This window comes from Cataglyphis hispanica, chromosome 13, assembly GCF_021464435.1.
Source record: "Cataglyphis hispanica isolate Lineage 1 chromosome 13, ULB_Chis1_1.0, whole genome shotgun sequence".
In the NCBI taxonomy this organism is placed as follows: Eukaryota; Metazoa; Arthropoda; class Insecta; order Hymenoptera; family Formicidae; genus Cataglyphis; species Cataglyphis hispanica.
Window position 1 is genome coordinate 975,685 of NC_065966.1, and position 13,107 is coordinate 988,791.

The 13,107-nt window shown below is 35.8% G+C and overlaps 3 protein-coding genes across 3 annotated transcripts in view; 1 reads left to right on the forward strand and 2 right to left on the reverse strand.

Moving 5' to 3' along the window:
- LOC126854186 (60S ribosomal protein L35a) overlaps window positions 1-6,134 on the reverse strand; it is a 118,496-nt gene extending 112,362 nt beyond the window's left edge. The window contains exon 1 of the mRNA XM_050600636.1: window positions 6,131-6,134. The gene's annotated coding sequence lies outside the window, so the exon portion shown is untranslated. The remainder of the gene's footprint in view (window positions 1-6,130) is intronic.
- LOC126854140 (PDZ domain-containing protein 4) overlaps window positions 1-13,107 on the reverse strand; it is a 162,793-nt gene that overhangs the window by 105,333 nt on the left and 44,353 nt on the right. The window lies entirely within an intron of this gene.
- LOC126854141 (general transcription factor 3C polypeptide 3) overlaps window positions 1-13,107 on the forward strand; it is a 105,632-nt gene that overhangs the window by 34,822 nt on the left and 57,703 nt on the right. The window lies entirely within an intron of this gene.

Genomic DNA, 13,107 nt, shown 5'->3' on the forward strand with positions numbered 1-13,107 from the left:
ATCGCAATATTTTTTCTCACTGCGATGAAAATTTCTTCCAATATTTGATTATATATATATATATATATTTTTGAAACCATCCTGAGTCTACATAGAAAATTGCTTTTTTTTATAAAAAATAAAGGAAGATAGTCATCTAGATTTTATGGATTTAATCATATTAAATATATGTGAAGATAAAAATTTTTCGAGAGTTAAACTATTAGATTTACAAACAAATTATACCAAATATCTTTTTATAAAAACTATAAAAACAAATGAATACTATCATATAATCATTAAAGTTTTTATAATGTCAGTTATCGTCCACTTAAATGATTTAATGGGCTGTAAAAAGCTGGAGTCGCTACCGACGTATCGCGTGTCGTTAACAGCGTGCTTTTAGAAATTTATTGTAGCGAAAGGCTGTGTCGAAAAGGCCGTTTACGTCTTTTATGAGGATTTTTATAATGGCTCTTTTATTACTGTCTTTAGTAACTTATTAAAATATAATACTCGTATAATTTATAACCGCAAAGCTGACACATGCATTATTTATTTACTATCCGTGAAATAATCCATTTTATTCATGTTCGAAATTAAAATCACGATAATAATAATTATAATTTATTATTAATTAACAATATTCAGATTATTATATCATCTTTATTATTAATTAGCTTATCTTTAAATTATCTTAATTATTATCGTATTTATTATTTTAAGAATCTTGTTAATATCTTATCTAATTAATATTATTAATTAAAAATGTTTACATTATTACATCATTTTTAAGTTATCGTATACACAACAATGGCTAGTTTTTTTGCTAATGTTAGTTATATTTTAAACATTATACATGCACATTCCAGTGAATGGTGCGCGAATGTTTTCTCGACACAACTATCAAAATATATATGACAGACATTAAAAGCGTGTTGAACGACGCGCGTTTTCTCGCACGAGCGTCAAACGATTGAGTAAACTCGCGTAAAGTTTTCCTAAAGAGAATAGATAGAAGGAAAGAGGGGGGAGAGAGAGAGAGAGAGAGAGAGAGGCCTGTGGCTGGCTCGCGGACTCTAACGTCCGGTTCAAAGGATTAGCGAGGCTGTTGAAAAGTTTTTCAATTACGAAAAATCCCCCGGGAATTACTAGAGCTGCTATTGCGGAGGAGAACTCCGCGGCCGCCGCGAGAAGATACACGCGGTCGACAAGCACTTGCCTCCCCTCGCGAAGCGGGGTTCAATGTCGAGGTTTTTTTTAAAGCGACAAACTCTTTTGGAGCAACGTGTACCTCGGATTTGAAATGCATGCGGGAACACCGTCGAATGCGCGACTTCATTAACTTTTCACACGCCAACAGAAAAATTCCCGCGCAGCTGCATTCTCTTTCAACGCAGGCGCTGCTTCTGCACGTTTCTCTTATAACTATATTTTCAGCCGGCAATACGTTTCGCTTTCATCGCTCATGAAGAAAACTGTGTATATATTTTTACTTTAATTCCGATTAATTCATAAAAATAATTTGCATTCCCTCAAAATTCACTTGAAAATTAAATCTCGTATAGCGACTTCCAGTAGATCGAAGAAGCTTCTGACATATCGTACATGCGAAGCAAACGTGTAGTGGAATTCTCGAACGGCAACTAACAATTAATGAGATTAGTATTCGGTCTACGGTTTACTAAAATTATTGATGATAGGGCCAATGGGTAACGAGAGGCATTTAATTAAGGGTTAGCCGAGGGCGCTGATTTCCCCTATCATACCGGGGACAACCCTATTTCGAGAGAGAGAGAGAGAGAGAGAGAGAGAGACGCCGGTTAGGTACATAGATATAACGTATCCCTTGCGACGAACCGAGATAGCGCATTGGAATATTTAACGATCGAGAAACTGAGCGCGTGTTTGTGCTATCTTCGTTAGCACTTCATCGTTACGTGACCGGCGTGTTTAAAACCGCCGTCCTCCAACTCGATTAATCGAATTCGAGTCCCATTACGTACATCGAGCACACGAGTAATGACGCTGAATAGTACTACCAGTAATATTACGAAGTGGGTAATAACGCTAATAATGCCGGCTGCAGGCAGCGCGGGTGCAGATTTATTAATTGCGTCCCAAAACACGTACGCGGATAAATATTTAACAACGTGTTTAACATAATGCAGTTTTCGCGCCTCATCATTATTATCCCCCGTGCAATCTTCCATTCTGCGAATGAGAATATAATGTGAAATCATTATCGTTCAGATGTGAAATTTTCATCGCTCTCGATACAGGCTGTATCAAAAATATTAAATATTCATTTGATCATAAATATTAAAATGGCATAATTAAGAAAAATGATGGAAATATTTAATATTTAAATAAACTTAATTTGCAAGCGTTAATTTTCAAAATTCTTAATACAAAAAATTAATAGTTTTTAATTAATAGGCTTCTAAGATATTAATGTAATATATATATATTTAGTGTAAATCAAAAACCGAAAATCATAAATTCTGAGAATGTTTCAGAATTTGAAGCAAACATTCTCCGAAAAAACTTGTACAATAAAGAGAAAAATAGAAAAGGGGCTATATCCAAAAAAAAGAGGAAAGAGAAAAATGGTACAGAACATGAAAACTGTCAATTCCAATAAGTTAATACAGACAGGCAGTCACGAAAAATATCGCGACCGCATAAAACAAACCTGCCTCGACCATTCGATATATCCGATACTTTCATCCCTCCCAAAGATTAAATGTTATCACGGAGAATAGGAAAGGCAAGAATGAAAAGAAAGTTCGAGATAAGAAAGTGACGAAGAGAGAAAGACAACAGAGAAAAGCGGGAAAAGAAAAATCGAAGAAAATGAATGAAAGATAAAAATGTGTGATAAAGAACGCGAATTCTCATAGGTGCGAGTAAATAAAGAGAGAAAAAGAAAATAATGCTGGCAAAGAGTTAGAAACGAAAAACGATTCGATGCATCTCGTCGTCGACGAGGGCACGGGCTATGCATCATATTTGTATCGAAGGGATAGGAAGCGAAAAGGGCCGGGGGAAGAGAAAGAGAATCGACGCGGCTAAAGCCTCGGCTCAATTAGCAACATCCAGTTTAATGAAAGCGGTCGCGGCAATCCAATAAAATTCTAATAAAGTCGCACGCCGTTGTACACACCGCCGAGTGAAATACGAAAAAGAAAAACGAAAAAAAAGAGGAGGAAAAACGAGAGGAGCGAGAGAGAGAGAGAGAGAGAGAGATCAGGGGGAAAGGGAAGGCGATGACAGAGAAGGAGAAGCGAAAAGAGAGAAAACAGTAACGTGAATGGACACAAATTCGTATCGCTCGGACAATGCGTATACCGTTGCTGGGCACAAGAGTACGAATATACCGGCAAGGGCTCGCGAAAAAACCAGGAGAAATAATCCCCGAAACCATTCCCTTCATTTCCGCTATCAATGCACCATCGCGCGGAAAAGAAAAATTACGCTTCAATTCGCAATGAAACTCCCTATTGCGATTGCATTCTCTCCAATTTCACATCTCGAATTTTTGTTCGTGAAATCGGAAGAAAAAAGAAAACCAACTGACTCCGTGATGTTACATCGATGTGTACATCATGTACATTGTTGTAAAAACTTTGCATATGCAATACATATATATCTCACTACATAGCATTCTGTTTAATCTTCTTCATATCACATAATTTGTCTGAAAAAGACAGCATTGACCATTTGCGTTTAAAAAAAAAAAAAAAAGATATATATAAGGTCGTTTTTATTGTAATTATAAAAGAATTGCGATAAAAAAAATCAAATTATACTAAGCTTGAAAGATACGTTTTACGGATAGAAAATAGAAGAGATTGACAAGTGTAAGAAACTAAGCCGACGATACACGTGCGCGCGATTCCCCGTTCTAATTTTCACAGCGCCAAAGAGAGGATAGAACTCTGGCTCTCGGCGCTCGTTAGGCAATATCGAGCCTAATCTCGTCTGGCGTGGCGGAATCGTGCCCCCAAACCGCTGTCGAGCAACGGGAATCGAATAGCGCCGAGGATCCCAACGTCGACGTCGATGGCGACGGACAGCTTGGAACGGGAGTAAACGAGAGAAAGAGGGACCGCAGCATCAAATGAGGAAGAAGGGAGGAGAAAGGGGGAGAGGGAGAGGGAGAACTTCGAACAAATACGATTTCGACGACGATCGACCGTCGAGCTCACCGCATTTCGTCGACGTGTTAATCCCTTTATCTCTGTAGCTCCCTTTTATATACGCGCCCGCCAATTCCCTCTTCGGGTTTCCCCGGGGCTCCTTTCCCTTCTTCCCTCTTTTCCGTATCCTTCCTCTCTTCTTTGTCTTTTTCATCCTTTTTTCTCTTGCTACTATTCGCACAGGCTCTTTTTCTCTCTTTCTCTCTCCTCGAGATTTTCGACTTCCGCCTGTCGTTTTGTGTCATTCGTTCCATTTACTTCGACGGTTCCCTCGATTCTGGGAGATTCTGCGAGAGAGTCGATATCCTGATACGAAAACGATCGGGAATAATTGGTCCTTCCTTTTTTTTTCTCCACGAATCATTTCATGACTCGTCCGTGAAAAGCACGCAAAAGAATTTCAAATTTAACGATTCATTTCTTTAATCTTTCAATACTATAAGTTGCGGTTGAATATAATTATTTGAAAGAAAATCATAAAGTATTACAATCATATAACTCAGCATACGTTACAAAATTATAATAAGCTCCAAATGATTTTAAATTATTATTTAAAAAGAAAACTGCTTATTTCCTCCATTATATTAAATTGAAGTCGATACAATTAAAATTATCCTATAATATTATCATTTATTATTTATTATTTTTTTTAAATATCTATTAAAATATTTATTAATCATAAAATATTTATCATAAAATAATCGAAATGATGTGATAATGTTTCTATTTATTTTCGCGTCGCGTTTACTTTCGAGACCCAACAAGTTTCTCGTGCGAACTTCCGATCCTCAGCGTCGTGTGTGTGTGTGGGTGTCTATTATTATTTCCCTAAAATCTATTATCTTCTCAGCGCAACGACGCATCTCGCGCATTTCGATCGGTCGTTAAATGCGATGCGTGTCAAACGCACTTCGCCTCGCGCGGCACCGCCGTTATCCAGTGCCGAAACGACAGCTTTACGACAGCTCGAGTGCAGCCGAGAAGCTGGGAAAATCGTGAAGCGAGAAATTTATAAATCCGTTTATATATCGACGCCGCACATGGCGGAATGGTCGCGCGAGCGAGCGAGCATACACAGTGTCATGGAATTAGCGCAACCATTATTTTTGCATCTCGATTTTTCTCAAGATTTTTCTCCTCAGCGAGAAAAATTATTTGCAAGTCATTTTGAATTTTTGATATTGAATATATATGTCTGCCCCATGTATACGGTTAATCCACAAATAAGTAATTGAAATAGCTTTTTATGCCAGTGAAAAAAATCCTGTGCGATATTCGAAATTGCTTGTGATTTGAAAACTATTAGCTCCTCGACATTTTGATTGAAGAAAAGCCGGCTTCAAAGAATCCCCATGATCAAAGATAAAAAGAACTGGGACACCCTGTGCGCGCACGCATATTCGAGCGATGCGTTGCGTTGCTTTATTACGGGCGCCACGTGCTGCACGTAGAAACTTGTATGTTTTACATCTGTTGGCGCGTACAGCGTCCGGGGCCGCTAAAATAGAGTCCGCGCGTTTATCAAAACCCGGTGTGTCTCGGGATACATAACACCATAACCGCGGTCCGGAGTTATTTAGACGCGAATGCCGGTTAATTTCAAACGGTGTCTTATGGCTTTCAAACGAGGCGCTTGAATGCACATGCAAATTGCGACGACAATACGATAAATTGGCGCATCGCGCGAATACACGGAAGATGATCGCGAATTAATCGTCGACAAATTTGGTTCTTTCAAAGATGCGCGTAATACATCTATCTTAATCCTTTAAATCCCGTATTTTAAATATTTATTAAGACAGATCTAAAAATTAGAAAATTAATGCGAAAACAATGTGGATAAAACAAGATAAAAGAAGCAATGTGCGATTTAATTCATATTTTGCTGGCTTCGCAAGAGAGAAACCTCGAATATGTGAATCGTTCTGTTTGGCTGCGGCAAAATAAACGTGAGTCAATAAAAGAAAGATTTAGCGTATCCTAATCATCCTTTTCAGCCGACTCCTTCTTCCTCGTCTTTCCTTTGCACGACGATCAGAAAAAGGAGGAGAGACGCGGATTGTTGGCGTTCTGTGCCGACAGCTGTCAGTCACAACACGCACCTCTAAACCTTTCTTTTTTCTTCACTTTCTTCACCAGATTTTTCGCCGGTCCCTCATTTTTTTTCTTCTTTTTATATACGACACGATCCGCCCTGCCTCGAACTTCAAAGTTTCCCTTTTTCGTTCTCTCGATCAACTCGACAATAAATTCTCTAAATATATATATATATATATATATATATATATATATATATATATATATATATATATATATATATATATATATTACTCGCGCGATTATTCGCTTAGATTAAATATCTCGAATTATTGTAAACGCGCTGATTTTCTTCGACTTATCGTATTCTTTAGCAAAGATGCTTCCTGCTTTCGATCATATATTTTCGAATGCGATCAACGCTACATTTTTTTCAACGAAAATATAATGATAAAAATTCTTCGTCGGTCATTTATTTTCCACGCGAATAAATGAGCGAGACGCGAAAGAAAATCGCGATAATCGAATGTAAAAGCGAACGCGAGAAACGCGCGTAACGATTTTGCGAGCTAGAATCGAATTAGTCGCGCTAGCAAAGTGTTAACTCGCGGTGTACGTCCGTTCGTATTATATGGATAAAAATTACAAGAGAATAAAGGCCGGTTATGATGCTCTAAGCGTTCCGTGATGGCTGCAAAGCGCATCCCGATTGATAATCGATACGCGGGCCTCAGCGCACGCTCGTCTATTAAATTTCATTTGTTCATACACGATAAATGGATAAATCGCGAAAATCGCATGCCGTCGAGGCAACGCAATAGCGTTGCGAAACTGCAATTAAATTTATCAAATTCTTGTCTGCGAAAATCCCGTTATCCGACCGTTTTATATGCGCGCTTTCAAATTTCTTTACTACGAAATGGAATAATTATTTAACAAGAGAGCTAAAAAGATACATCTTAAACAATCTTATCATGACATATATGAGCAATATAAAAATCAATAATTAATACACAAGATATATCTAATAAATTTTCTTTCATATTCTATTAATCATATTCTGTTAATAATCTTTGTTTATTAATTCGCATTATTCTGAGAATAAAGAAAAAGTAACCAAAAAAAAATATATATATATATATATCAGAGTGCCGTTTTATCGCAAATATCATATGCTGGAGGCATCACAATCTAAAAGTCACGTCTTTCATCCAGTCGACTCAGCTTTTCTATTAATATTTGAGGGCTTTCGGTTTAATCCCTCTCTCAAAATCATCGTCTAAAATGCGTCCACCGCTACATAATTCATGTATTTTTCTTACATTATGCGATATCTCTCTTCATATAAATGCTACGCCCGTGAACACTTTACAAAACTCGTCTCGTAGGAAGGAAAATTACAGATACATTCAAAATTTATAGCAATTCCCGATATATTTAACTGTAGCAAAATTGTTATCTAATTTCAAATTAATTTTTCCTCGCATGTTATTTGCTTATCAAGATATTTGACAAAATATCTTGACGACAAAAATTAAAAAATATTTAAAAGATATTTGACAAAATATCTTGACAACAAAGATAAAAAAATTATAAATACAAATAGAAAAAATACAAAAAAGCAAAATATAAAAAAAGATTTATAAGAAAAAAATATAAAAAAGCAAAATATAAATTATATTCGTAAAAAAAAAAAAAACTAGCAAAATCTTTTCACTTACGCCTAATATGTAAAAAGAGATATTCGTGATATACAAAAAGCGGCGCTTTTATATTCATCGCGTCTTTGGCAAATAAAAGTGCATCCTTCCGGAGCCGGTTTAGATCATTCTGGACGGCCGCTGGATTTAAACTGGAAACTCCAGCCAACGTGGAGAAAAATCTGCTAACGTTGCCGAATTTATTATTCCAGACAGCCGATAGTACGAGAACTTGGCGCAGCAGAAAAATCGGCGGAGTTCCGCGATGCGAGTCGTTACTCCGAAACTTTCGGATATGTCTCTCTACGGGCCAAAGTTTCGAAACGTCGCGCAGAAGAATTCGGCGTGGGATTCGCGATGGCATTCCAACACTTTGCGAAGATCTCGGAATGATATGGAGGCAAATTGATCGACGATATTCTATTTATGAGCACGCATGTACGAGCGAACTAGACGGACAAAAGATCTCGAATCGACTCTTACGTCAGAATAAACAGTATAAACTATCACTGAGAAATTTCAGAACCATACACGAGTAGAGAAAAAAATGTCTAATTGATTATTTCTAGGAGATTATTTTATGATAAATTTTTTTCTCACACGTCTGCACCAAAGTTGCATGTCGTGGAATAAATAAAATTAGAATTGATTCCTCTATTGCGCACGGATACATATACAAGGATAAGTATAATATTTGCTTATGTTAGTGCCCGGAAACTTTTCGAGGATATTGTATTTGTTGGACTTTACATTTTCAATTGTATACGGATTTACTTGAGCTCTTCTTTCTAAGCCGCACACACCACTTTCGACAAAAGCATGCTGTGAATTTTTGACGAAGGGATAGCGAAAGCACATGTCTCGGAAAACACATTGACATTATTTATAGTGGATTGCATGTTATCTCCAGTTTATCGAGTATATCTAAAAATGATGTTTTTTTGCACGCAAAAAAAGACAAACTATGAAAAATAAAATAACTAAAAACGTTTCAATATTCAACTAGATGTATAATTTAGACGACAGAATTTTATTTGTCATGAATAATAAATGTCATTAAAGTGTAAATTAAGATGCCTTTATATATAAAATTCTAAATAAAACTTCATTCTCAACTTTTACAATTTTTGAATCACAAACAAATTTTTGAATTAAGAATAAAATGTTTTTGAAACCAGAAATGAGTATGAACAGTTTTCTCGAATTGAACCAGAGTTGACGACAGAATTTCTTGAAGAAAGAATATTATAAAATTATTCATGACAGAAAAAAAAAGAAAATGGAGGAATGACTTTATAGTAGCGAATCTATGTAGGCGGTAGAAACTTTGATACAAACTTTCGCTGATAACTGAATCTCTTCGCATATCTCTTATAAAGCGAATCTTGAGTTTGATCGAACTTTATTAGTGCGTTGACTTCCGGCAAATATTATCTTTATTAGTACTCTTGTGTCTCTTGGATGAAGTTCCTCTATACTATGGCTTGATTGAGGTCCGATTCTGACCCGACGCCCTTTGAATTCCTAATGAAGCTCTATTGAAACTGCTAATACTCGGTTTTCGTGGACGTTGAAAGAAATATGAATGGCTCGATTTAAAATCGTCGAGAATCTACACTTTTAAAATCTTTTAGTAGAAAACTATTGTTTACGTTAATATTTTCTTTTCCATTTCTCGATGAAATATTTAAATATGCATCGCTCGTTAATAATGACATGTATAAATTGGTTATACTATTAACGCAAACATTTAATAAAACTTGATTAATTACTAATATAGCAATTTAGTACATAATTCAGAAAGTATTATAGACAAGATTTAAAAAATTAATATCTTAATAAAAAATATTTTTTTTTCTTTATCATAAATATTATTTTTGAGAATACTTATTTGAATTCCGTGTGTGTGTGTGTATAATAATATATTTTATATATATTATTTTTAATAATTCTGTAGATAATCAAAATCTTTCTGTTCTACTTTTCTTTTCTCTTTTATACATTAATCCCTTTTCTTGAGCCTGGCCAAGACTAATATCGGATTTGCGTAATCTCGAACGCATCGGTCTTGTCTGATCTGTTGAAACAGATGGCGGCTTTAAAGTTGACTTTAGATTTTCACGTGACTTATACAATCCCACACTATCAATCACGAAAAAAAAACTTGATTTTTTTTTTTTTTTGAAAAAGATTACAAGATTACACGTGTCGATTTGTGGAACGTCAATCAGAACTTATATAAAATAATATTCGGCTTTTAATCAAATTAATCAAAGCAAATGCATAAACGTGAAACGTAAAAATGAATTCACCAAATTTTTGTATGCATTAATTAATATTTATAACGCAAAAGAAACATTTCAGTTTTCAATTAAGTATCGTATACTTTATCAGATGTAACAATCAAAAATTATATAAAACTATCAATTGTTTGGGAAATAAATAATTTGATGTAAATAGCGTTAAATGGGCGAAAGTTCTTTAAACTTAAACTGTATCTCATTTTTTATACTACTCTTTCACGAGTAATGTAAGACCTTTTTTAACTTTGGACTCTACATATCACTTTCTCGTCCTTTGATCCTTCAGTGAACACTGGGGGAGATTTAAACTCGAATTTAAAACTTTTGGGCAAACCCTACACGGGTACGTTGTCCATCACGGAAAGCCACTAGGGCGTGTCTGGATAAAGAGTCGGAGGTTAGCAAGGCTTTTTTCGATCGCAATATTTTTCTTCCCGGAGACGCGAATGTCCGGAAGTATAAATCTTCGGTAACATGATTCACTATTCTTTCGCTGAACGCATTTTTACTCTTTCTCTTTATCGACAATTCTTGATTAAATGCATTTCCACCAAGTGCATCTCATGTAAAAAAAAAACTGTCATCATATTTTGACATCAACATGTTCATTGATTATTACAAATTGATTTTAATATAATAAACAAAAATATATTAAAAAATAAAACAAATAAAAATAAAAAAAAAAATGCCAAGCAGTAATAAAGAAATGTATCAGTAACCAAAGAAAGTAAATGATACTAAAAATATTTTCCATTCTGCTCTACTCTATTTTTTTCTTCTTATCGTCAAAATCGATATAAGAATAAAGGCGAATCCACGGAAAATAAGCCTAAGTTATAGCTAGGCAACATTTCCGCATACAATGTCTAACTTTAAAAAAAGTATACGAATAGAGCAACGTCGAGAAGCGTTTACAGAAGGTACTGTTCGTGGTAACCCACATCTTTTGTCTGGCGACCCCGAGCTTGCTTCATCATCATCGCAAATCTCTCATTGTAATACACGATAAAAGAACACGCAAGAGGAAAGAGTTCACTACGATGTTTGTCTCTCGCGATTGTATACACGAAACGAACTATTATATAGAAAGAACTATAACATAATATTTTTCTGCACGTTGCTTTGAACTAATAATATAATAATAGAAAAAATCAGGAGTCTTTATATTCTATTATTTTTCTCTTAAATTATTTATAAAAATTCTTTTCAAAATCTCGTCGAGTAATAAAACCATGTGGGAGTTAATTAAAACTTCAGAATTTTTTAAAAATTATTTCAATTTTCAAAAATTAAATTTCAATTTTTAGAAAATTAATTGCAATTTTTATCTCAGATATTTAATTTAAAAATTAATTGTAAAAGGGTCTAAAGCTAAATGTGAAAAAAGCTGACATCAAAATTGCATTTTCCTTAAGGAAAAATTTCTTTCAGATTGACTAAAGAATTTCCGAGAGAAAGGAATTTGGCGAACTGATGGCATACGCATAGTGCACCTCGATTTACTCCGCTTTCGTCTCCGAAATTGCCAGAAATTCAGAGATTATAATTGTCGCCTAATTGTTCTCGCTCCTGCTTGAAGTACTTCGCAAAATCTTCGCAAACTCTACGCGCAACGCAAAATTACTATTAATTACTGCTGCGAGCTCTCAGGAGTGAACGCGTCGTTCGTCTCGCAAAGCAAACAAAGTTCGCATTCTCCACGCAGGCATGTCGGAGTGAATGGAGGGAAGAGAGAGAGAGAGAGAGAGAGAGAGAGGAGGGGTATGAATCGGGGAGCATTAAGAATTACTCTGGAGGAATCTTTCGGCAGCACTTGCTCGCAGTAACCCATATCTTTTGTCCAGCCGGACTTGTCATCAACGCGACTCTCTCTCACCTCTCACCCTCCTCTCTCTCAATTATTTGCAGTGATAGAAAGTCGCGCATATATCCAGCAGGGGTTGCTTCTGGGAATTACGACTCTTGTAGTCTCCTATCTCGTGAGAGAGAAACAAAGAGACTGCGAGAGAAGAAATATTGAGAAAGGGGATATGTGAAGAAACTATATCGGATACACGCGACTTGGTCCTCTGGATACTTGAAAGGTGAGAGAGAAGCAACTACCAAAGTAGATGCAGGAAGCGAGATAGTGCAAAGAAAAACGGGAAAGAAGGAAGGAAAGAGGGAGGGGAGAGAGGATGATTCCTCTGATTCTTCGGGACAATGAGTGTCTCATCTGTCGACGGAATATGCTCTAGTTTCTTTCTGTGCGCTTCCCACCCCTTCCGACGACGCTGTCGAGAAATGCGTTTTCTATCACCATATCACGGCCGCCATTCGTTCGACGTGTACCATCTTCCTACCCCTTTCTACGGCTTACTCGACCTCGACGAAACTTACCCCACGACGAAAGATCCTCGCATGACCCGGTGAAGACTCGTCTTTCGACCCGGCGCCCACCCCCTTTGTCGAGTTCACCGATTATTTCGATGAGAAATGGAAGAAGGCGCTGTTGCCTAGTGCAACCAATGTCTTTTTAATCCGTAGGGAAACTTTCTTTTGGTATGATAAAACTTAACGATTCGTGTCGATACTTTTCAACATTCGTTATTTGTTTCATGGAAAAAAAATAACAAGTATTACAAAATGATTTTCAATTTTTTGTACAAAAACATTTACCTGTGTCAAATTATCTGTTTATTGTAACAATCACCTTGAGATAGAAGCGCCATTATTGGCCTATATAGAAGTTTCACATGTTCATATTTAAGTAATATAAAATGAATTCAGTAATTTTTTAATGAAATAAAAAATCAATTTAACTAAAGTAAAATTTAAATATGCTATTTAAATACTCATAAAACTCTTCGAAAATCACTTAAATTTATATGACTTTTCTTGTTATTT